This window comes from Mirounga angustirostris, unplaced genomic scaffold, assembly GCF_029215605.1.
Source record: "Mirounga angustirostris isolate CCGP_5_RB_7025 unplaced genomic scaffold, mMirAng1.0.hap1 SCAF_6, whole genome shotgun sequence".
NCBI classification, from domain to species: Eukaryota; Metazoa; Chordata; class Mammalia; order Carnivora; family Phocidae; genus Mirounga; species Mirounga angustirostris.
This window is the reverse complement of record NW_026991714.1, coordinates 47,910,553-47,936,681: the sequence shown is the minus strand read 5'-3', so window position 1 is coordinate 47,936,681 and position 26,129 is coordinate 47,910,553. Positions and strand designations below refer to the sequence as shown.

General features: G+C 39.4%; 1 protein-coding gene and 1 pseudogene across 9 annotated transcripts in view; both read right to left on the bottom strand.

Annotated features, from left to right (window-relative positions):
* The window catches only part of ABL2 (ABL proto-oncogene 2, non-receptor tyrosine kinase), a 112,902-nt gene that overhangs the window by 58,027 nt on the left and 28,746 nt on the right, over window positions 1-26,129 (bottom strand). The window lies entirely within an intron of this gene.
* Window positions 14,091-23,763, bottom strand: LOC135364668 (small ribosomal subunit protein uS5-like; annotated as a pseudogene).

The following is a 26,129-nucleotide window of genomic DNA, read 5'->3' as shown; positions in this document are numbered from 1 at the left end:
AAGTTTAGAGGAAAGATCCTTCCTAAACACATGAAATTTGTGGAATTTAACATTCCAACATCTTTGCATCTTAGCAGAGACACATCATTGCCTATGTTGTTATGGCAAAAGATAATGAAATATCTAAGGGATGAAAGGAATGTGCCAATCCTCTTTGCCTCGTGGAATTCCCAAAGTCAATGTAGCTGGCACCTGGTATAATGACTTCAATGCTAGCTCAGAGCTGACATTCCTAGGGAAGGACTCACAAATAAACCTAGATCGTTCCTAAAGATTTACAATACAATCCTTGTAATCCAAGCAGTCAGCTGTTTGAGACTATGGAAGTATGTAACAACTGCTTTTACACACACACACACACACACTTTTCTGTGCATGGAATGTTTATGAATGTGTCTGTATACCCAGAAAGAAACAAAATAACTCAACCCACAGGAAATACTGAAATGCCTAACTCTAAATAATACATTGGTGATTACTGAAATATTTATTGAACATCCACTTTGAACCAAGCACTATTAACAAGCACCAGGAATATATCAGTAAAATGGAAAGATGAAATCTGGCTCTCACATATCACCTCTAGTTTAAAGACAAGTCTTCTATATCAACCATCTGAAGCAGGTAAAGTGAATGAGGATTAAGACATTCCAAGTAAAGTGTGATTAATGATAATAAGCTGCATAGTATATTCTATAAACTGGGGAAAGGAAAAAAAAAAAGTGTGGCCCAAGGTTTTTTTTGGGTGGGTGGAGGGGGTGTGTGCATGAAATGAAGTGCTAAGAAAATTAAAGTAGGAGACGGGGCACCTGGGTGGCTCAGTCGTTAAGCGTCTGCCTTCGGCTCAGGTCGTGAACCCAGGGTTCTGGGATCGAGCCCCGCATCAGGTTCCTTGCTCGGCAAGGAGCCTGCTTCTCCCTCTCCCATTCCCCCTACTTGTGTTTCCTCTCTAGCTGTCTCTCTCTCTGTCAAATAAATAAAATCTTTAAAAAAAAAAAAAAAAAAAAGAAAATTAAAGTAGGAGAGGTAAGCAAGGACCAGATCTTGGAGAATCTTGACTGCCACACCAAGAAGTTCAGATTTATTTTGTTGGCAATTAGAAGCCACTAAAGAACAATAACAATTTCAAGAGTTTTTCTTTCAGACAACAGGTACTTTGAATTTTCTGGATTATGGAGGAAAGGAAAAATAGTTAAACCAAGGAAATAAAAAACACACAATACACACTAGGTCAGAGATAATAAATAGTGTTTCTCTACTTCAATAAAATAATATATTCACTTATTAACTCTTTTCTCAAGGAATTCAAACAAAGAACATCCTAAACATTGTTAACATTCACTGTTTCATAAAACTAAAGACTGATGAGATGTAGTGAAAAGAAGGGGCACATGCACCCCTATGTTCATAGCAGCAATGTCCACAACAGCCAAACTGTGGAAGGAGCCGAGATGTCTTTCAACAGATGAATGGATACAGAAGATGTGGTTCATATATACAACGGAATAGTACTCAGCCATCAGAAAGGATGAATACCCACCATTTGCATCGACATGGATGGAACTGGAGATTATGCTAAGTGAAATAAATCAACTGAGAAAGACAATTATCATACGGTTTCACTCATATGTGGAACATAAGGAATAGCGTGGAGGACCACAGGGGAAGAGAGGGAAAACTGAATGAGAAGAAATGACACAGAGAGGGAGACAAACCATGAGAGATTCTGGACTCCAGGAACCAAACTGAGGGTTACAGAATGGAGAGGAGTGGGGGAATGAGGTAACCAGGGGGGATGGGTATTAAGGAGGACACATGTTGTGGGTGCCTGGGTGGCTCAGTTGGTTGAGCAACTGCCTTCGGCTCAGGTCATGATCCTGGAGTCCCTGGATCGAGTCCCGCAACGGGCTCCCTGCTCGGCAGGGAGTCTGCTTCTCCCTCTGACCCTCCCAACCCTCCCCCCTCTCATGTGCTCTCTCTCTCAGTCTCTCTCTCTCAAATAAATAAATAAAATCTTTAAAAAAAAAAAAAAGGACACATGTTGTGATGAGCACCGGGTGTTGTTCACAACTAATGAATCATTGAACACTACATCAAAAACTAATGATGTACTATATGTTTGGCTAACTGAACATAATAAAAAAAAAAATAAAGACTGATGACATATATTAATCGAAAAATTGCCCTTGTTCTAACATTCCAATCATATGTAAGTGAGAAAATGTGACTAAAGTACTCCTTGGCTGAAAAGAGTTCAAATTAATTCTCTGTGGCTTAACACTATCTCTTCCCAGCCCTAATTCCACTCCCTTAGTTTAGGTCATCTTCATTCCTCACCTAACTTCCTGCAATGGTCTAATAACTGGTCTCCAGACTGTGGTCTTCTCTAACAACATTCTAATGTGCATAAACATTCTAATGTGCATAAAAGATGATTCTTTTTTTTCCTTGAGCACAAGAAAGTCTGATCACATCACTACTCTGTTTAAAACATTTCAGTGACGTCCCTACTGCATTCAAGTTGAAGTCTAATCTCACTCACCTGGCATAAAAGGCTCTTTTGCAGTGACCGAGGCCTTACTCTCCTGCCCATTTTCTTTTTGATAAACACCTGGCCTCTCACCCTATGCTTTGGACATACTCAACTCTCTAGTTTCCCAAACTCTCTCTTGTTTTGGCAAATACTACTCCCTCAGCCCCAAATATTTTCTGCCCATTGTCCCCACTGCCACTTTGCATAGCTAACTCCTACTGCTTCAGATTTCAAATGGGTGTCTCATTCTAGTAAACAGTATCCAGACACAAGAAAAAACATCTCTTTAAAAGATGCACAGGGCGCCTGGGTGGCTCAGTTGGTTAAGCGACTGCCTTCGGCTCAGGTCATGATCCTGGAGTCCCAGGATCGAGTCCTGCATCGGACTCCCTGCTCAGCGGGGAGTCTGCTTCTCCCTCTGACTCTCTCCCCTCTCATGCTATCATTATCTCTCTCAATAAAAAAAAAAAAATCTTTAAAAAAAAAAAAAAAAGATGCACAAAATAAGTTTGATTATTGTTCCCAATTTTTCAGTTCCTCACTGTTATAGAATTATACATGCATATCTTTGGCCAAAAGACTCTGAAGTTCCTACCACTGGAATGGGCAAAGCGTAATTCCCTTCCCCACTGATGTTGGGTTTGGTCATGTGACCTTCTCCGCCCAACAGTGTGGGCAGTATGCCAATTTTGAACTGGGGCTTTACCAGGCCTCATATGTGTTTGTTTCTCACCCTTCTTGTGCTCCCGCTATCTCCAGGCGATGAGTCTCTAGTGAGACATGCAGAGCCGACCTGTGGGCATGGCGCCAAATCTAGCTGAACCTAGGCAAGCTCAACTGGGATCAACCAAATCCCAGCTGACCCAGAGACTTATGAGGAAAAAAAAGAAATGCTATTTTAAGCTACTGAGATTCAGATTATTTATTACATAGCATTTTTGCAGCAATGGCTGATATAATGCATTTCCAATAAAATTTTACTTTTAATTATCAAAATATATTCTTATATTGTCTTGATAATGTACTAATAAGTTAAAACCCTAAATCAATCATAAAAATGTTAAACAGAGATACTGAAAAGAAAACTCTAACTTCAATTTATTTACCCATCTTAGGTGCAGAGAATTATGATATTTGGGTAGTCAAAACACAATAGGATAAACTTCTATGAGGGAAGTGGAATAGAAATACAAATCCAAAGAAAAACAGGAATAACTTACAACTTTCAGCTGTTAAAAAAGAGCCTGTTCCTGTACTTCGTAAAATGGATTATGGTAATGATGAGCCACCACGGTATTTAGATTCCTAGATACATTTTTTTTTTTTTAAGATTTTATTTAGGGGCGCCTGGGTGGCTCAGTTGGTTAAGCAACTGCCTTCAGCTCAGGTCATGATCCTGGAGTCCCAGGATCAAGTCCCGCATCGGGCTCCCTGCTCGGCAGGGAGTCTGCTTCTCCCTCTGACCCTCCCCCCTCTCATGCTCTATCTCATTCTCTCTCAAATGAATAAATAAAATCTTTAAAAAAAAAAAAAAGATTTTATTTATTTATTTGACACAGAGAGAGAGAGAGTGAGCACAAGCAGGGGGAGTGACAGGCAGAGGCAGAGGGAGAAGCAGGCTCCCCACAGAGAAGGGGGAGCCCGATGTGGGACTCGATCCCAGGACTCTGGGATCATGACCTGAGCCGAAGGCAGTTGCTTAACCAACTGAGGCACTCAGGCACCCCCTAGATACATTTTTTAAATGATGTCTTATTTTAGGGACGCCTGGGTGGCTCAGTCGTTAAGTCCTGGGATCGAGTCCCACATCGGGCTCCCGGCTCAGCAGGGAGCCTGCTTCTCCCTCTGATCCTATCCCCTCTCATGCTGTTTCTCTCTGTCAAATAAATAAATAAAATCTTAAAAAAAAAAAAAAAAAGAATCGGACTCTTGATTTTGGCTCAGGTCAAGATCCCACAGTCGTGTCATGAGGCTGAGCCTTGAGCCCTGGGTTCCCCTCTCAGCATAGTCTGCTTGAAATTCTCGCTCTCCCTGCCCCTCCCTCTAGGTGCACGCATGCACGCGCACACTCTCTCTCTCAAAATAAAATCTTTTAAACAAAAAAGTTAAAACCAAAGGAATTCAAACAATTATGAAAACTATAAGCAGGTAAGGTCAAATATAGGACATAACCTAAAGTGGTTCTTTTTTAATTATTTAAGAATATTATTTTAATTCTAACACACACACACACACACACACACACAAAAAGACTGGTAATAAAGATGGATTTAGTCATTAAGACCAAACATTAAAGGGGCGCCTGGGTGGCTCAGTCATTAAGCGTCTGCTTTCAGCTCAGGTCATGATCCCTGGGTCCTGGGATCGAGCCGCACATCAGGCTCCCTGTTTGGCGGGAAGCCTACTTCTCTCTCTCCCACTCCCCCTGCTTATGTTCCCTCTCTCGCTGTATCTCTCTGTGTCAAATAAAATTTTTTTTAAATAAATAAAAATTAAAAAAGAAATTAAAAAAAGACCAAACATTAAAAATTACCTTTTTCTAAAAAACAAAAAAACACAGTATAAACCCCAACACTGTTGTACTTGAGAATAACAAAGAATTAAATGGAAAGTAGGGACTTAATAATCCCTATTAATACAAACAGAAATGCTCATTCAGTCAAAAAATTCTGAACTTACTTTGCTCAAGAGACTATAGTTCTGATATACTATGATTGGTGACTGGCTCTATGTCTACTGACCATATTGATAATTTTACTTTTTTTTTTTTTTAATTTTATTTATTTGAGAGAGAGCGCGCACAAGCAGGGGGAGCGGCAGGCAGAGAGAGAGGGAGAAGCAGGCTCCCCACTGAGCAGGGAGCCCAACACGGGGCTCAATCCCAGGACCCTGGGACCATGACCTGAGCCGAAGGCAGACGCTTAACGACTGAGCCGCCCAGGTGCCCCAATTTTACTAACTTAATTATATACCACATTTTGGACCCCACTTACAATAGGGTTCTACAGTTACTTAGATACTGTGGGAGATGAAAGATATGGGCACTACACTCAAGAAGCTTCATGTCTGAGAGATTTGGTTAGAATAAGTTCATTTTACACTTATGAAATAAAGTACAACATGTACTCAATTATGAAATAGAAATACAATTCCATAAGGAGCTCCACGAAACTTCAAAGAATGGGTTTTCATGTTCATGTTTTTATACGCCCAGAAAAGTCCTGCATAATTTATGTTCTCATTTCTAAAAAAAGAATAAAAACATCAAACCTAAGTACCACTGATCACAAATGTCCCTTACTGCTTGCTACGTTATTTCCCCAAGAAAAAAATCCCAGCAGAAACCACAAATACTTTTCTCCTCACTAAAACTGATCACAGAGTTAGAATTCAAAAGAATTCATGACAAAGTGAAAAAACAAATTAATGTACCTCAAAATAAATAATAGGTAATCATTTTCAAATGGCAGACTAGAATTAAAAGTTGGTGTATGCTACACTTCAAGATAAGGTAACTCCTTAATTTATCCTAGAGAAGATGGTAACGTAGGAGGCCTTGACAGGTAGGTACCCTCCTTTCCTGACCTCTCTTCTATCTTCCAAGAACTTAACCCCTTGAGATACTCTTACTACTCTGTATACACACATACATGAATGCACAAAGAGACTGCCCCAAGTCAGTCTTTTTCTATCTAAAGAGCTGAAGTTATTTTGTTTGTTTTTTCATTTAAGTAGGCTCCAATGCAGGCCTTGAACTCATGATCTTGAGATCAAGACCTGAGCTGAGATCAAGAATCAGATGCTCAACAGACTGAACCACTGAGGCGCTCCTATTTATCTTTGATTGAAGGGTAGTAATAGGAGTAAGAGAGTGGATTCTACTACTTATTTTAATAAAGATCTAAAGGTGTTTACTCCTCCAAGCAAGGTCTCCAGAACAATTGTGCTCTAGAGCCTTAGAATTTAAAGATAATCTATGAAATTTAAAGATAATTTCACAAGTAACATTTACATAGAATAATGATACTGAATCCCTCCACCCCCCCCCAACCTCCCCAGCCTCCCCACACTGCCAGCCACTATAGTAATGTTTATATCTTAATAGGTTAGGCAGTTAGGGGTGCCTGAGTGGCTCAGTCTTTAAGCGTCTGCCTTTGGCTCAGGTCATGATCTCAAAGTCCTGGGATTGAGCCCTGCATCGGGCTCCCTGCTCCACGGGAAGCCTGCTTCTCCCTCTCCCACTCCCCCTGCTTGTGTTCCCTCTCTTGCTGTCTCCCTCTCTGTCAAATAAATAAAAATTTTAAAATCTTTAAAAAACAGGTTAGGCAGTCAAAAATAAATGTCCCCAAAGAAAGAATTTTAATCATTAACAAGTAGGCAGAGAGACACTGCTGGTGTTCCTTAAATCATGCCATTAAGCTTATTCTATCCCTACTAGGAATATATATGGGCTAGCTCTGTTTTTTTGTTTTTTTTTTAAAGATTTTATTTATTTATTCATGAGAGACAGAGACAGAGAGAGAGAGGCAGAGGGAGAAGCAGGCTCCCAAGGAACAGGAAGCCCGATGCGGGACTCGATCCCAGGACCCTGAGATCATGACCTGAGCTGAAGGCAGACGCTCAACCATCTGAGCCACCCAGGCGCCCTGGGCTAGCTCTGTTTTAAAAAGCAAATCTCCACTAAAGATACTAAATTAATAGGGTCAGACAAATGTCCTCCCAGAATATTATGAGAAAACTTGTAGTATAAAATATGGATATAACACGCCCCATCTGGACATTAGAAGAAAAGTTTCAGTTTAAGAAAAATTTCCATATGCTTTCTTCCAAAACCATTAAAGAAATATTTTGGAAGCATGTTCTAGGAAATGGCTGATAGATAATGAACAACAAATTTTAAAGCTACAAAAGGCTTTAATGGCTTTTTAAAGATTTTCTATTTATTTTTGTGAGAGAACACGAGCAGAGGGAGGGGCAGAGGGAGAAGCGGCCTCCCTGCTAAAGCAGGGAACCTGATGTGGGCTCTGCAGGCTTGATCCCAGGGTCCTGGGAATGTGACCTGAGCCGAAGGCAGACACTTAACTGACTGAGCCACCCAGGCGCCCCGCAAAAGGCTTTAATGGTTTTTGAGATCTAATAACCCCTTCCTTTGTGCAAAAGGAAAAATGAAGGCAGAGAACCTACAGATCAGAGATTTGAGATACATATTGATTCTATTAGATATATTAAATAATTATATCAATTATTAAATATATCACTGTGACAAATAGGTCTTATCTGGATAGTAATTCAAATAAACTGAAAAAGAATGACATTTGAACACTGACTGAATATGGGACTATATACAAGCAAAACAAATAAGTGTTTTTTTAAAAGTATAAATTACAATGACGCCCTGTCAAAAAAAAACCCTGAAGCATGATATTGTTATTTGCAAGAAAAAAATTTTCAAATGTACTGACAAACCAGCATTTTTTTTTTACAGTTTCCTCTTTTTATTGTGTTTGTGTTCATATCAAATTTTATGTGAAGAAAAAAATTCTCATTTTTTTATATGCTGGACCTATGTATAATGACCTAAAAGCAGCTACAGAGCCTCCCTCCTTCACCCCTATCAGGTTCTCTTCCTTGGTTTCCCTCTGACATTCCGCCCCCCTCCCCTGCATGTCCTGGCAACATATGATGCCCCTTTCTCCTACGTCCTCACCTTAGATCAGGAATAAGAAGCTTACCCTAGGGCGCCTGGGTGGCTCATTCGGGTAAGTGTCTGACTTCGGCTCAGGTCATGATCCCAGGGTCCTGGGATCGAGTCCTGCATCGGGCTCCCTGCTCAGCAGGGAGTCTGCTCCTCCCTCTGCCTCTGCCCTCCCCCCTGCTCGTGCTCTCTCTCTCTCACGCGCTCTCAAATAAATAAATAAGCTTTAAAAAAAAAAAAAAGCAGCTTACCCTACAGCTGTACTTACAGACAGATGAAATGCAAAGCCTTTCTAGTTACTATAGTTCCTCTTTGATATTGCCCACTGAAATTTCCACATCTATATGTACCCTTTAAAATTAGTCTGAAATACTTTAATATATATATATACACATATATAGAAGAATATTACTTCATTCAGTCCACAGTGTAGTCTTTAAACCTTCTACAATTTCATACCCCTCAACTTTTCTACTGATTCTAAGCAAAAAAGAGAAAGAAGGCTTATATAAAAATATAAAAGAGAGGGGTGCCTGGGTGGCTCAGTCGTTAGGCGTCTGCCTTCAGCTCAGGTCATGATCCCAGGGTCCTAGGATCGAGCCCCGCATCAGGCTCCCTGCTCTGTGGGAAGCCTGCTTCTCCCTCTCCCACTCCCCCTGCTTGTGTTCCCTCTCTCTCTGTGTCTCTGCCAGATAAATAAATAAAATCTTAAAAAATATATATATATAAAAGAGAGACTATCCCCTGTCATCCTCTTAGTGTCTTTACCTTTTGTTACTCCCTGTGAAATTTCTTAGAGCACTTTTTATCTCAGGAAGAGGAGAAAAGATAGGAGATGGATTGTTTTGTTTTGGTTTTGTTTTTGGCACAGATTGGCAAAGTAGAAAACTCACATGGCCAGAGCAGCAAGAAAGCTAAGGATGCCAAAGCCAGAGACAGAAAATAAAGAAGGACGGGATGTTAGTCCAGGCTGAAAGATGTTCAGCTAACTCCTTTACCCTATTCCCTGGACCCAGTGAATTGGCCTTCTGTCCCCTGTCCATCTCAGAAAAGAAAAGCCATCACCAGTCCCTTGGAACTGACAGAGACCAGACTTCTCCTAAGACTGTTTCACAATAGTAGAAGCTTAATAAATATTTGGTGACGTATTTAGAATATTAGAACAGACAAGTGTGAAGCTACCTAAAAGAAAGAAATTAGCTATTTGAAGAGTGGGGTAAGAAGGGGAGGAACTACTCTCCTTAAATGGATGTCTTTAAGGAATAAACATCTAGCTCTTAATTTTAGTCTCCTAGCAGACAGATATCCTAGGAAGTTTTACTACTGTCTGGCATGCCACTGTCTTGTAAGTCCAATAAATGGGAATGTGAGCTCATGCCCTAGGCAGTAACACATAAATGCTGATGAAAGGGAATGATGAAGCAAATTAATACAGGAGATCACAGGCTAGACAAATTCCTATCATAGTCTCTACAATCAAAAGAAGTTATAACAAATTAATCAAAACCAATTATCACTCCTTTATAATCATATGCATAAAAGAATTTTTAAAGTTCTAAGAGTATTCCACTTGGCAGATAAAGGAAAGTATCTGGGAGAGTCAAATGCTTTTCAAGAAAACAAAAGTAATAAGGCTGTTATTAACAGCAGCTGGTTTTAATTTTTTGTGTTGTTACATTTTCCTCTCCTAAGAAAAATACAAGCAGGTGAGCATTTTTTAGAAGTAAAACTGATTTTGAGGATTCAAGCTTAGGAGTCAGTATGCCAACAGAAAAAAATAAGCTAATTTCACACCCTAGCCCAGGGGAAAAGATGGACTAGTAAGGAGGCTTCTGTTCAAGAAGAAAAGGATTAAAAACACGGTAAGGAGTAAAAACTAATCAAACAAACAAAAACATTATAAGACGACTGAGCCCTGGTTGCAAGCTGGGCTGCTACACTAAGCATCTTGATTATTCCAAAGATGCCCTGAGATCCAACCCAACCCTTCTGGCTCCTGCCAGAGAAGCACAGTTAACAGCCAAGTCAAGTTCCAAGAATAGTCATGACATACCATCCCCTTCTAACTAGTTATCCTCAGGGAGACTGTCGGTCTTGGGAAGTAGACTGTCCTGGGACTAAAGGCACAATTCACTGAAACCCAAATAAACAGAATAAGGAACCTTAAATTTAATAGCAATTAATTCATTTAATAGCAATTACTTCATGTAATTTATTGGGGGTGGCTCAGTCGTTAAGTGTTTGCCTTCGGCTCAGGTCATGATCCCAGGGTCCTGGGATCTAGCCCCCATCAGGCTCCCTGCTCGGCGGGAAGCCTGCTTCTCCCTCTCCCCCCCCCCCCACCCCCCCCGCTTGTGTTCCCTCTCTCGCTGTGTCTCTGTCAAATAAGTAAATCTTTAAAGAAAGAAAAAAAGTTCTTTTCCGTAACCCATTAGGACCTACTGGGGCATTGTGGCCTTTCTAATAGGATGCCTGTAACACAAGATCCTAGACTTCTGGTCTCCCTACTCAATGTACCTGTAATATATTCTGGTATGTAATTCAGATGGTATGAAAATATACTTACTTATATGTCGTCATCATATAATTACACAGAATGGAATAGTTTTGGCAATGAAAGGTTCAAGTTCCAACATGCCAAAATTCTACTGAAAGCAACAACTGTACTACCAAGCTTATACTGACTTAAGTTCTTGCTCATGTCAACTAAATATACTTCTGTTTCAAAATTTCCATTTTTTATTATGAGAACTACTCTTCTTTCAGGTTTTAAATTTGCAGTTATCCTTGATTCCATTTCGCCTTTATTTCAAGTTTTCTTAAGCATCTAGAGATAATTATCTTTATGCAAATGGTGCTACACTCTTAAAAATAACTTTATAGGGGCGCCTGGGTGGCTCAACTGGTTAAGTGACTGACTTCAGCTCAGGTCATGATCCCAGGGTCCTGGGATCAAGCCCCGCATCGGGCTCCCTGCTCGGCAGGAAGCCTGCTTCTCCCTCTCCCACTCCCCCTGCTTGTGTTCCCTCTCACGCTCTGTCAATTAAATAAATAAAATCTTTAAAAAAAAAAACCTTATAATTAAATATTTGATTATACTATTCTAATTATGTAATATCTCTAATATATGTATTTACACATATAAATTATATAGCATAATTACATATAAATTATATATAAATACATATTTATATATATATATCACTAACGTAGAATAGTGGATAGCAAAACTTTTTGTGACATAAATTCGGCAAATAATAAATTTTTACCCTAATTATGGTTTTTATACCCATAGAGTGCAAATTAATAAAAGTTTATGATATTTCAATGTAGATGTACCTAAAAAAGCCTTCAATAAACTAACATTTGTAAATTGGCTCATACATAACAGAATAAAAATTTAAAAGTAGGGGCACCTGGGTGCCTCACTCGTTAAGCATCTGCCTTCGGCTCAGGTCATGATCCCAGGGTCCTGGGATCGAGCCCTCCATCGGGCTCCCTGCTCCGTGGGAAGCCTGCTTCTCCCTCTTCGACCCCGCCCCCCGCTTGTGTTCCCTCTCTCACTGTGCCTCTGTCAAATAAATAAATAAAATCTTTTTTAAAAATAAATAAATAAATAAAAATTTAAAAGTATTTGGAGATTTGAATACACTTGTATCACCAGGCATTTAAAGGTTCTGCCTCCCACTATACAAATTGCTTGTTAAAAAAAGGGGAGAGGACTAAAGAACTGCAAATCATGGCAATTCCTTGTAGTATCACAGAATTGCAGAGATAGGAGACACTTTTTTGATTATCTAATTCAAGCTCCAGTTTTAACAATGAGATAACAGAAATACAAAGATAGGTTAAGAGACACATCCAAGGTATACCTAACTAGTTAAAGATGTTGTAGGTCGAATTCCCTCTTAAGAGTCCCAGGACAGGGTGCCTGGGTGGCTCAGATGGTTAAGCGTCTGCCTTCAGCTCAGGTCATGATCCCAGGGTCCTGGGATCGAGTCCCGCATCGGGATCCCTGCTTAGCGGGTAACCTGCTTCTCCCTCTGCCTCTCTCTCTCTCTTATGAATAAATAAATAAAATCTTAAAAAAAAAAAAAAAAAAAAAGAGTCCCAGGGCATGGCAGGTAGGTATGTAAAATGGTACAGTCCTTGTGGAAAAGTTTGGTGGTTTCTCAAAAAACTAAACAGAGAATTATCAAATGAACCAACAATTCCACTCCCAGGTATATACTCAAAAGAACCCAGAATAGGGATTCAAACAGAAGCTTACATGCTAATGTTCACTGCAGCACTACTCCCAACAGTCAAAAAGTGGAAACCACCAAAGTATCCACCAAGAAATGAATAAACTGCTGTATATACATAAAATAGAATATTATTCAGCCATAAAGAGGAATGAAGTTCTGGGGCACCTGACTGGCTCAGTCAGAAGAGCACGTGATGCTTGATTCTCAGGGTTTTGAGTGGAGCACCACACTGGGTATAGAGAGTACTTAAAATAAAACTTTAGGGACGCCTGGGTGGCTCAGTCAGTTATGCGTCTGTCTTTGGCTCAGGTCACGATCCTGGGGTCCTGGGCTTGAGCCGGCATCAGGCTCCCTGCTCAGAGAGGAGTCTGCTTGTCCCTACTCTCTTGCTCTCTCTCTCTCTAATAAATAAAACCTTAAAAAAAAATAAAACTTTAAAAAAAAAAAAGAACATTGGGCACCTGGGTGGCTCAGTCGTTAAGCGTCTGCCTTCGGCTCAGGTCATGATCCCAGGGTCCTGGGATCGAGTCCCACATCGGGCTCCCTGCTCGGCGGGAAGCCTGCTTCTCCCTCTCCCACTCCCCCTGCTTGTGTTCCTGCTCTTGCTATCTCTCTCTCTGTCAAATAAATAAATAAAATCTTAAAAAAAAAAAAAGATAATTAAAAAAAAAAAAAAGAACAAAGTTCTGGTACACACTGTAACATTGAACCCTGAAAACTGTGCCAGTGAAATAAACTAAATACATTTATGTGAAATATCTAGAATAGGCAAATTCTTAGACACAGAAAGTAGACTGGAGGTTCCCAGGGACTACAAGGAGAGAGGAATGGGGAGACATTTTGTTTGGGTTGTTTGAAAAGGTTTGTAAATCGATAGTGGTAATGGTTGCATTACATTGTGAATGTATTTAATGCCACTGAATTGCATACTTAAAAATGATTAAAATGGTGAATTTTATGTTATATATATTTTTTAAACAATAAAAAATGTTTTAAAAGAGTAAATCCCATAAAAGCTTACCTGCTGTAGGCAGGTAGCTCTGGCAGAGAAAAGTGGGCCTACACCAGGGAAAAAAGTTATTAGAAATGTCTTCAATACCACATGCTAATTTTAATTTTAAAAAATTATTTAAATACATCTAAATAAATTTGGGATTTCACACAATTGCTGTTTATATAATAAATCTCTATTGTACTTAGCTTCATGCCAAAAAAATCCAAGACATATTTAGTATGCCTACAGTTTCTTTGACTATTATTTCACCTAAATGATTTCACACTAAAATTAGGAACAGAGAGAGTAAAACTTATGGTAAAATGATTAAGATTCTGGACTCTAAAAAGGAAGAACATCTACAAGAAAGCCTTCTCATATAAACAAATAATGAGTCACCTGCTAAGTCGTTAACTCTAAGGAATACACAAATGACACAACTTTTGACATCAAGAGTAAGAAAGAAAAAGGCCACCTGGGTGGCTCAGTTGGTTAAGTGCCCAACTCTTGGTTTCAGTTCAGGTCATGATCTCAGGGATCGAGCCCTACCTCAGGCTCTGTGCTCAGCGCAGAGTCTGCCAAGATTCTCTCTCCCTCTCCCACTCCCCCCCACCGACTTGCACTCTCACTTTCTCTGTCTCTCTCTAAAATAATAAATCTTTAAAGAGTGTAAGAAAGAAAAGCAATAGTGATAAGAGAGAGTGGAAAATAGGAAACAGAAATGCATTAACAGTAGTTACATCTTAAGCAGGAACAATTTAACAAGTCACCAATTTAAAATGCGCAAAGAGGGGGCGCCTGGGTGGCTCAGATGGTTAAGCGTCTGCCTTCGGCTCAGGTCATGATCCCAGGGGATCAAGCCCCACATCGGGCTCCCTGCTCAGCGGGAAGCCTGCTTCTCCCTCTCCCACTCCCCCTGCTTGTGTTCCCTCTCTCACTGTGTCTCTGTCAAAAAATAAATAAAATCTTTAAAATAAAATAAAATAAAATGCGCAAACTCACTTCATCAAAATAAAAAGCTTTTGCAGGGGAAAGGAAACAGTCAACAAAACCAAAGACAACCGACAGAATGGGAGAAGATATTTGCAAATGACATATCAGATAAAAGGCTAGTAACTAAAATCTATAAAGAACTTACCAAACTCAACACCCAAAGAACAAATTAATCTAATCAAGAAATGGGCAGAAGGTATGAACAGACATTTTTGCAAAGAAGACATCCAAATGGCCAACAGACACATGAAAAAGTGCACGTCACTCGGCATCAGGGAAATACAAATCAAAACCACAATGAGATACCACCTCACACCAGTCAGAATGGCTAAAATGAACAAGTCAGGAAATGATAGATGTTGGTGAGGATGCAGAGAAAGGGGAACCCTCTTACACTGCTGGTGGGAATGCAAGCTGGTGCAGCCACTCTGGAAAACAGTATGGACGTTCCTCAAGATGTTAAAAACAGAGCTACCCTACGACCCAGCAATTGCACTACTGGGTATTTACCCCAAAGATACAAATGTAGTGATCCGAAGGGGCACCTGCACCCCAATGTTTATAGCAGCAATGTCCACAATAGCCAAACTATGAAAAAAGCCCAGATGTCCATCGACAGATGAATGGATAAAGATGATGTGCCATACACACACACACACACACACACACACGCACAAATGGAATACTATGCAGCCACCAAAAAAAAAAAAAATGAAATACTGCCATTTGCAACGACATGGATAGAATTAGAGGGTATTATGCTAAACAAACTAAGTCAATCAGAGAAAGACAATTATCATATGATCTCACTGATATACAGAATTTAAGAAACAAGGCAGAGGAGCATAGGGGAAGAGAGGAAAAAATAAAACAAGACAAAACCAGGCAGGGAGACAAATCGTAAGAGACTCTTAATCTTAGGAAACAAACTGAGGGTTGCTGGAGGGGTGGCTGGGTGATGGACATTGGGAGGGTATGTGTTGTGGTGAGCGCTGTATGTTGTGTAAGACTGATGAATCACAGACCTGTACCCCTGAAACAAATAATACATTATATGTTAATAAAAAAAGATGAAAAAATATATTTAAAAAATAAATAAAAAATAAAATATGCAAACCCAAATGTACTGATCTAGAAGGGTAAAGCTTATATAATCTTGTCCAGCTTCTTAAAGCGCTCAGATAATTCCTCTACAGGAAATGAAGTGTGAAATTCTAATTTTCCTACCCAACATCCCAATCCCACAATAAGATTGTACTAATTATGATGTATGATATATACTCATTAAAATATTTATTATTTCACAAGTATCCATGTAATTTTCACTTAGGAAAGCAAAGAAATGAAATAAAAAGTGCAGGAATACTGAATATATAACATTACATAATGTAAACAGAAATTCTAATTTTCCTACCCAACATCCCAATCCCACAATAAGATTGTACTAATTATGATGTATGATATATACTCATTAAAATATTTATTATTTCACAAGTATCCATGTAATTTTCACTTAGGAAAGCAAAGAAATGAAATAAAAAGTGCAGGAATACTGAATATATAACATTACATAATGTAAACATCAGGAAACAAGAGCAACAGCTAACTTAAAGGCTTTTAATAATAGAAGATGCCTATGAAGAATAGGCCAAGAGCTATGGGGTACTAAGGTAAGTAACACATGGTCCCTGGCCCTCAAGCATCTCATATACTAGTAAGAGAAACAAAGAAGTCCATCAGCTATCATATACAGAGATGTGGCCTGAATGTCTTGATATCGTAGAGCAAGAGTGCTTACTAGTACAGACAAAAGCAGAGAAGGCCTCTTGATACAGGATTCTTGGCCTGAGTCTTAAAGAGTTAGCCATGGAATAAAAGTTAGCATGTAAAAGAGTACAACTTCAAGATACAGAGATAGATAGATAGACACACAGGCAGGGATAGAGAGGGAGAGACAGATATTCATTCTCTCCAGAAATATTTCTGGACTATCTATGTGCCAGGCACAGACCATACTGAGGGAACTGCCTGTATTATAGTACGGCTGGAAGCTAGAGAGCATGTATGAGACGATGCAGGTACCAGATCATGAAAGCCTTGGATGATGCTCTGCTAGTAGTTTAGATGTCATCCTTAGGATGGTAAGAAATGAAAGCTCTTAAGGAACAGATCAGAGCTGTATCACTCAGACTCAGGTTTTCTTATACATTCTCTCCAAGGAGCTGGCACGAAGGCTCCAGAGCAAAGGAAGAAAGGAGCAGAAACAAGCCGCATTTCACAGATATTGTAGGAGGGAGCATCAGCTGCCAAGGTTTACCACTTCTCTACCCTCCTGTGCTCTCATGAGACTCCATTCTAGTGAGGTAAAAGGTTTTAGTACCAGTAGAAGGAAGGAGATAGAAGAGTGGTAACAGCTAGGAAAGGGGAGTTCGTTCCTCTGGCCGAAGTGCATTTAAGGATCAGCCACAGGAAACTACGCCTATTTTAAATAGAGTATTATATGAACAAAATATAATCTAAAGTATATTAAAACATTATCTGAGAAGATGATGAGTTTGATGTCATGTGTATTTTACTATAATTAAAACAACTTTTAAAAAAAATCTGAAATTTAGGCATCCTATTTTTATACTCTGGCAAACATTAAAAATGGTAAATATAAGTTCATATTATATTTAATTACAATTCCTTCATTCTTCCTTCCCATTTAAAGAACTCTTCAAAGTCTACCCCCAAACACAAAGCTAAATGATTAAAAAACACAAAGAAAAAGCAAAATTGGGTGCGTGAGTAGCTCAGATGGTTAAGCGTCTGCCTTCGGCTCAGGTCATGATCCCAGGGTCCTGGGATCGAGTCCCGCATCGGGCTCCCTACTCAGCGGGGAGCCTGCTTCTCCCTCTGTCTCTCTCTCTCTCTCTGTCTCTTATGAATAAATAAATAAAATCTTAAAAAAAGAAAAAGCATAATTACAATCTTACTGGGGGAGAGAAGACAATCAGATCCCAAATGGATGTTATCCAATAGCCAACTATCCTTTCCAAGAGACTTGCAATAATGCAAATTGCCACCATAAAGAATGCACATGGATTTGGGCAGACGCATTTGACAGCACAGCTGTCTGTCCAGGCATGCTGCTGAAAGAATAGTACATTCCTACTTGTCCTGTCCCCCACCCACCTTAAGTCTCCTTACAAAAGGGAGTTTAAACAAAACTGTCATATTTAAGCCTTCAATGTATGGGTGTGTGTGTGTGTGTTTTCAGTAAGATCAGTTAGATAATAACAGAAGCAATGAACCCTTTAACATCACCCTTACCCCAAAGTTACTCTGAAGATTTCTGAACAAAATAATTCTGTTCATGTACATTTATTAAAAGTCCTGATTTGAGGTTGCCCTACAGTTTCAAAGGGAAAGTAATAAGTCACTAACTTTCAGAAAATTGATACAGTATGGTAGAGGAGTGCATACTGAGAATCAGAGTAATAGACTATGAGTCCTACCTAGCTTTGCGACCTTGGGGCAACTGTCCAACCTCTCTGAGCTTCAGTTTTTTCATCTATAAAACATGAATAATGATGCTTACACTATTTACATCATAGAGTTGCTTGAAGATCAAAGAACTAAATGTAACCCTACCTTAGCCACACACTGCAATGCACCCTTCTCAACAATTTCAATTTCATGCAACCACTTTTGAATACATCTTCTATCCTACTAGCTCATTCCTTCTCGTACATGAACTCCTGCCATCATTTGATCCCAGCAGAACCTCAAATCTACTGACCCAACTATCTTTTCACTCTCCCTCGCCCCCCAGAAGTACTCTCTTCTCTCCTTACCCAAATTCCATGATGCATCATTATGATCATTCACTCCTCTCTCATTTGGGACATACTCACTTTGCAAAACCACAATGCTGCTTAAATTCAATTCTCTGTCTGTTCTCCTACTACTAAAGGAGCAAAAAAAGCACACAAACAAGCTGACTGGCCTCACTTTTAATTCATGACCTTTAACCTCAACTGAGCCCCGAGTTCTGCCTGGTAATCATAATCTATTTCCCTAGCCCATTCACTCTCCCACTTTTCTAAACACTTACATGCTCTCTCCTCTCTTCTCAAACTTCTAATATCCTCTTCCATGCCCTTTCTCACTCTCAGCTGATGACTTGCTTAGAAAATTAAAGCAGTCAGAAGAGGATTTCCAGGAATTATCATTGCGTCCACCCACAGTATCAGCATCTATCTACATCCATATGCTCTGCCTTCCTTCTTGTTATGATAAATGAACTACTATCTATTCTTTTCTCTATCTAATCCCCTCCCTCCTGTACAAGCTCCAGTCCCTACCACCAGCTCAGCAATTCTCCTCCTCTTCTGTATCATCAGCTTCTTTCCTTCCCTTCTCCCACTACCACATCACTTCCATGAGCAGACGAAATATGTATGAAAATGCTCTAACTCCTATCACAAAAACTGTATGAGCAGTGGAACTAAAAAGAGACAATGCAAAATGAAAACAGGCCTCTGGATCCCCACATCTCTGAGCAGGAAACAGGCTTAAAAAAAAAAAATAACTCCATTGTAAACATAGGCTTCCTTTATGGAAGACTCAAGAGGACTGAACAAAGGAAGCTAGGAAGGGCTACATAACTTTTACAAGGTCATACAACTAAATAAGCGGTAGAATTGGGATATGAACTCAGAAAGTCTACATTCCCCCCCGCTCCCAGGCTTTAACTCACTTTATTTTTCTTATATAAAACTATGTGTTGGCCACAGCTGGATACTCTGGTGTAGGTCTTTACCAGACGGTCAGTAAATCACTGATAAGGAAACTTGGTGAACACAGTCTCTTTCCAGAGGTCAGGGGAAGGGGGGGGGGTTGAGACAGCTGTAGGTCTTGGAAATGGCATCCAAAGTGGCCTTGGCAAAGTTGCCCAGGGTGACAGTGCAGCCCCTGGCCAAGGTGTAGCAATTTCCACACCGGCCATCATCAGGAGCTTCTTGGGCACAGGAGGCAGGGATGAGGCGCACCAGCACAGAGCCACAGAGGCTGGTCACCTTGTGAGGGACAGTGTGGGACTTGCTGATCTTGTTCCCCTAGTAGTTTCACAGCACAGGGACAATGGAGAGCTTGGCCAGGAGGATGGCTCCATGGATGGCAGTGGCTACCTCCTTGGAGCACTTAACACCCAGACCGACACGTCCACTGTACTCTCCGATGGCAACAAATGCCTAGAACCTGGTCCGCAGGGCAGCATGGGTCTGTTTTCGCACAGGCATCATCCTCAAAATCTCATCCTTGAGGGACGCGCCCAGGAAAGATTCCCCAATGGGCTGGGAGAAGAGATCTCCAGGGACGTGATTTTCATGTCCTTGACCAGGTGGCCCAGATTGGTGACCGGGATCCACTCCTTGACCTCAGCTTGGCCTCGGCAGCCCCCCCACCCACAGCCAAAACTCCGCCCTGGATGCCGCTACCTCGGCCTCCCACTGCAGCCCCCCACACCCACCCCAGGTCTCTGGGCTCCCCCACAGCACCAGCATCATCCGCAGTTTGGTGTTTTCTAGGAGAAGAAAAAGTCTACATTCTTTTTTTTTTTTTTTTTTAAGATTTTATTTATTTATTCATGAGAGACAGAGACAGAGAGAGAGAGAAGCAGAGGGAGAAGCAGGCTCCCAAGGAGCAGGGAGCCCGATGCGGGACTCGATCCCAGGACCCTGGGATCATGACCTGAGCCGAAGGCAGACGCTTAACCATCTGAGCCACCCAGGCGCCCAAGTCTACATTCTTAACACACATTATCTCATTAAACCTTTAAAATGCTGTGACATAAGTGATAGTATTATTCCCATTTTACAAACAGGGGAACTGACTTAGCTAGATTCAAGGATTTAATACACATCCACAAAAATATATATATTTGTTTAACAACTACACTATATTCAGAATTGAGATAAAACTTACAAAACAAAAAGATACACAGGATATATATTACATTTACAGTCCTCTTAAGTATGCTTTTACAAGAAAATTTACTGCATCAAAATTTATTGATTCTCAACAGCTTCATTACCTCAAAGCTTTGGAAACTAAATATTTTATTGGGAATTAATAAAACTTGTTTCTACAAATCTGTAAAAATGTGGCTTGCTAAATAATCATATCAACAAGATTTTAAGGATAAAGTTACTTAAAATTTAATAGTTGTAAAAATTTAAAAGAAAGTTGTAATACTTTCTCTATTTAAACTATTAAGCAAATTAAAATAGTACCAAAAACATCCTTAGCTGTATGTTAAAATCAAGTATCCCAAAGACTTTTACCAGCAAAACCATAATGATCTACTTAGTTATTTGTACCTCAAAAAAAAAAAAAAGCAATGAATACCCTAAAATATTCCAGAAATCAGATATCCTATAAAGCCAAACTGGTCCTTCTTACTAAAATTAGTAAAGTTCAGGGGCGCCTGGGTGGCACAGTTGGTTAAGCTTCTGCCTTCTGCTCAGGTCCTGATTCCAGGGTCCTGGGATCGAGCCATGCATCATGCAACATCATGCATTATCAGGCTCCTTGCTCAGCGGGGAGCCTACTTCTCCCTCTGCTCTTCCCCCTACCCATGTGCACTCGTGCTTTCTTTCTCAAATAAATAAAAGCTTTAAAAAATAAATAAAAATAAAATCAGTAAGGTTCTAGAAGCTTTTAACAGAGAAATTTCCACTTATACTTTGCACACTTAACTCTTCTAAATAAATTTAACTATGCAAAATACTAATTCAGATCAAAATATATAAGGAAGCAATAAACAATTCTAAAGCTGGTAATTAAGACTGAAAGTTTAGATAATGTATTCTACAAATTACAGGTCAATTTTCGCTTGGAGGATAATCACAAGACTGTTACCTTCTTAGCAATTTAACAACAACAACAAAATTCCTGTCTTTGTTAACAACATACAACTGAAATGGTCAGAAAACTGTAACTCAAAACAAACATAAGGCAAAACATTGTGGAAGAGCACTGAACTGGACGTCAGAAGACCTAAATTCTAATCTTTCCTTCATCATAACTGGATATGAAAATTTACCACTGTGTGTCTACTTCTCCAACCTGTAAAACTAAGGGGCAGGGGTAAGAGATCACTCTAAGGTTATTTTCAGCTCAAAACTCTTATGATTCCATGAACCAAACAGAGGTATATATTTTGTTTTCATATTTTAGGAACTCCAGACAAGCTGAGCAAATTAAAAGAAATCAAGAGTAATATTATCAACGCCCTTCCAGGATATAACTACAATTATGTAGTTATGCATAAGATGTACAAGATAGCTTTAGTATTCATTCTCAGAGTTCTTTTCATATGTTAAGTCATTTTAACACACTCTCTAAACTTGACCGCATCCAGCAATTCCTTATTTAAAAGTTTTCCTAAACTCTCAATATGCTAGGCTTTCCCTTTAACTTTCATTTTCTATTCCTCTTCTCCTTCAACACTATTATATTTAAGTATGCTTCAGAGTGACCATTTTACTTATCTACTTCCTATACCTTTACCATGCCTGGTTTTTATGCCTCCCTTATCCACGATTTCTTTTTTCTAAGAAAGAGCGCGCAGAGGGGCGCCTGCGTGGCTCAGTCGTTAAGCGTCTGCCTTCGTTGGGCTCAGGTCATGATCTCAGGGTCCTGGGATCGAGCCCTGCATTGGGAAGCCTGCTTCTCCCTCTCCCACTCCCCATGCTTGTGTTCCCTCTCTCGCTGTGTCTCTCTCTGTCAAATAAATAAATAAAATCTTTAAAAAAAAAAAAAAAGAGTGCGCATGTACACATGCAAGGGGATGAGGAAGGGGCAAGCGAGAGGGTGAGAGCGAATCCCAAGCAGGCTCCACACCGAGTGAGGAGGTGGGGCTCAAGGTCAGGACCCTGAGATCATGACCTGAGCCACGACATGAGCCAAGATCCGAGATCAAGAGTCAACTGAGCCACCCAGGCGCCCCATTTCTTATTCAAAGTGCTTCTATTTAAAAAAAAAAGTGCCGGGCGCCTGGGTGGCTCAGTTGGTTAAGCGACTGCCTTCGGCTCAGGTCATGATCCTGGAGTCCCGGAATCGAGTCCCACGTCGGGCTCCCTGCTCAGCAGGGAGTCTGCCTCTCTCTCTGACCCTCCCCACTCTCATGCTCTCTATGTCATTCTCTCTCTCATATAAATAAATAAAATCTTAAAAAAAAAAAAAAGTGCCTCTGTTGACCCAGTTAGATATTAAGAGTTCTGAGATCCTCAAATTTCAGATTTATATCCTATGATGCAACTCCTTTCCACACTATCAGACATAGCACATTTGCTAGCAAATTCGGACATATTATTCAGTCATTCAAAAGTTTAAATTTTACATGTTGACATTTTTATATTCCATTTGTTTTCATCACTAGCAACCTGCTTGCTTAAAGTCTAAAAATTCTGACCTTTAGATATTTTTTAGCATATTGATACATGCTGGATAAACCAAAGCAGTTTCAAATTTGAAATGTCACCTAGTAAAAGTAGAGAGGAAAAAATAGCACCCAATATTTAATTTGTCAAAACTCTGCCACTCAGCCTTTTTTGGAAGGCCTAAGGAAAAAAAAAATTATTGCATGCTATAAAATAACTATAAAAGGTACTGAAGATTCTTTTGGGAATCTTACATTTCTTCAAGATCCAAGTGATACTTAGGGGATCTATACAAATTTAAATGACTACAGAGTTTAATCATAATTCCTAAAGTAACCATTTAAAAATGTAAATACTTATTATGAATTCACTTTTACTTCACACCCCTTTCTTTGACTTCTCTGGGAAGTCAAATCCCAGAGAGAAATGACACCTAACTAGATTTAATAAAACCCACTGTATCTAGTACAGTGCTACATATTCTATGGCTATTTTAGACTCATAATGTGTCTCTCTGCTTTCATCCTCGTCCCCAAGAGTGTATTCTCCACAAAGCAGTCAGACTGAATCTTTTAAATATAATCCCTTGGCCCAAGATTCCCATCCTACTCAGAATAAAGTCCTAATTCCTTATGATGGTATGCAAGCCTTCTATAAACTGGCCCTCAGCAGTCTCCTTCATCCCACATGAAACTTTTACCTTCTTTCTCCTTCTACAGATTATCTCCCAGCATTCTCCCACCAGGTCAGTCCTCTCTAGCCAGTCCTCCTCTACGACTCCAGGATACCTCTGCCTTGAAAATGTTCTCCAAAACTTTGTCGTTGATGGTCCTCTCCCTGGAATACTTTTCTCCTGAAAGCTCTAAGTTCATTCCTTCAGATCATTCAATTCTCTGCTGAAATGTCACCCTACCAGCCAGAGGCTTTCTCTGAATCCTATCATAAACAGCACCTCACCTATGGTCTGTTCTTTTTCCCAGCTTTATTTTTCTCCTAGAACTCATCACCACATGAAGTAGTAAATAAATGAATGTTCAGTGCCTGTCTCTACCCACTACAATGTAATCTCCACAAAGGCAGGGAGTTTCATTTGTTCACTAACATATTCCCAGTGCCAAGAAAGTTCCTGGTAGGTGCTCAATAACTGTTAAATAAATGAAAATCTGAAATGCCTGACTCTAGAAGCCATGCTGTCAACTTTAATTATTCATGCATACTAAAGAAGCCCTTTAAATAAAAATATTAAAAGTGTTATTTAAACTGGGAATGTTGCTTGCCTCTAAGGAAGAGAACCAGGTAGCTGAAGGTAGAGAGATGTAGGGTAATTAAATGTATATCTCTTAAATCTTGAACTGTATTAATGTGTTAACACTATATTAATGTGCTAACTTCATTAACTGTATCAATGTGTTAATTTAAATCTTGTACTGTACTAATGTGTTCTTTTTCTTAATATTAATAAAATTTTAAAATTTAATAGTAATATTGTTGTTTGACTTATGTAAACGCTCCAGTTCAATCCTACATTTCCAAAATACGGAACACTACTGGCAAAAATACTACATTCTTTATGTTGTTCTAGAATATTTTAATATGATTCTTTGGGAATTTCTCAGAGCACAAGAAGTTATACATTCCTTCTTTAATGCTCCCTTAGTCTTATATTAACTAGCAATCACCTTGCCACTAGGAAATTGTTAGGTACATTCACTAGTTCACTAGTAAAACAGGCAAACAGTAAGTATGATAATGCCTTTACTAATTATAATTATAGGGTTGTGTGCCAAAGATATTATTATCAGAAACTTTGTCAGTAAAGACAGCAATAACAAAGACTATTCCAGGACAGGCTCTAGTATATCAGGAACGTAAAGTCCTAGCTCTGGTAATGGGACTGGGTGGAAAGAGTGATGGAAAAGGAGACGTGGAAGCAGCTATTGTCACTTCCCATTATCCCTTATCATCACAGCTAATCCACTAGTTAGCCAGAAAGTCCCTCCCAGTTCTCTTGAAAACAGTGCTCCTCTCAACAAGACATGAAGGACACACGAAGAAGGTTACTTTCAAAAGAAGAAACCCAGCACAGTAATAAACTCCTTCAAGGACCAACACTAGACCTAATGGTCTTCCAAGTACTTTCTACTTGTATTATATCACAAAGGATGAGAATTATAAAACCAACTTGGAAAGAATAAGCACTGATTTCTGCCAGCTATAAGGTAATAGACAACTGCACTTCTTCATTTTCATTTTCAAATTCAGATAGTACTGCATACTTTTCCAACTCTTGTATATTAAGATATTAGGTATTACACGGTAGTATGACAAGCATAATCTTTCTGTATTTAATCACTTTAACTATATATACCTATCCCCCACTTAAATAATCTCTATTATTAAAAACAAAAACAAAAACACAAGACTTCTCCCCCTGAAATTATTAAGAAACAGTCTACGTAGTATTATATGAAAGATGGAACCATTAATTACTCCCTAAACTGAAATTAGAGAAAAAAGTTTGACAATGGATTGGAATCTGTCATATAAAAACTAAGTTCAGGGGCACCTGGGTGGCTCAGTCATTAAGCGTCTGCCTTCGGCTCAGGTCATGATCTCAGGGTCCTGGGATCGAGCCCCGCATCAGGCTCCCTGCTTCTCCCTCTCCCACTGTGTCTCTGTCAAATAAATAAAATCTTTAAAAAAAACACAAAAAACTATGTTCAACTATACTTTAAATAAATAAATAAAATTAAGTTTGGACCTAAACAAAAGCACCATAAATGGCCTTTTGTTTCCTTTAAGAGGAAAAAAAAAACACATTTTATTGCAAACAAAAAATATAAAAACAAAAGAGCAACTGTAATACTCTGGACATTCTGCCTTTCCTCTATAGCCAAAATATATAACAAAACACAAATGAGTCACACAGTTCAATGTACTGATTAGTCACTGTATACAACAGGGAGCTTACTAACCAGACTCCATAGTTCTAGAACCAGTTATGAGAAATGGCTCGTGGGACTATTCTGGCTCTCACTGTACCACAGGTATGTACAGCTGGCATCAAGGTGCTGCCACCAGATCCAGAAGCACAACCAAAAAGCCTCATTATCCCAACATTCTCTAGCTCTTTCCCCATTTTGCTAGGGAAACAGATAAAACAAAAAAATATGGTATCAGAAAGTCAAATATAATCCTTCCACCCAACACTGTTATTTCTTTTTTTTTTTTTTAAGAT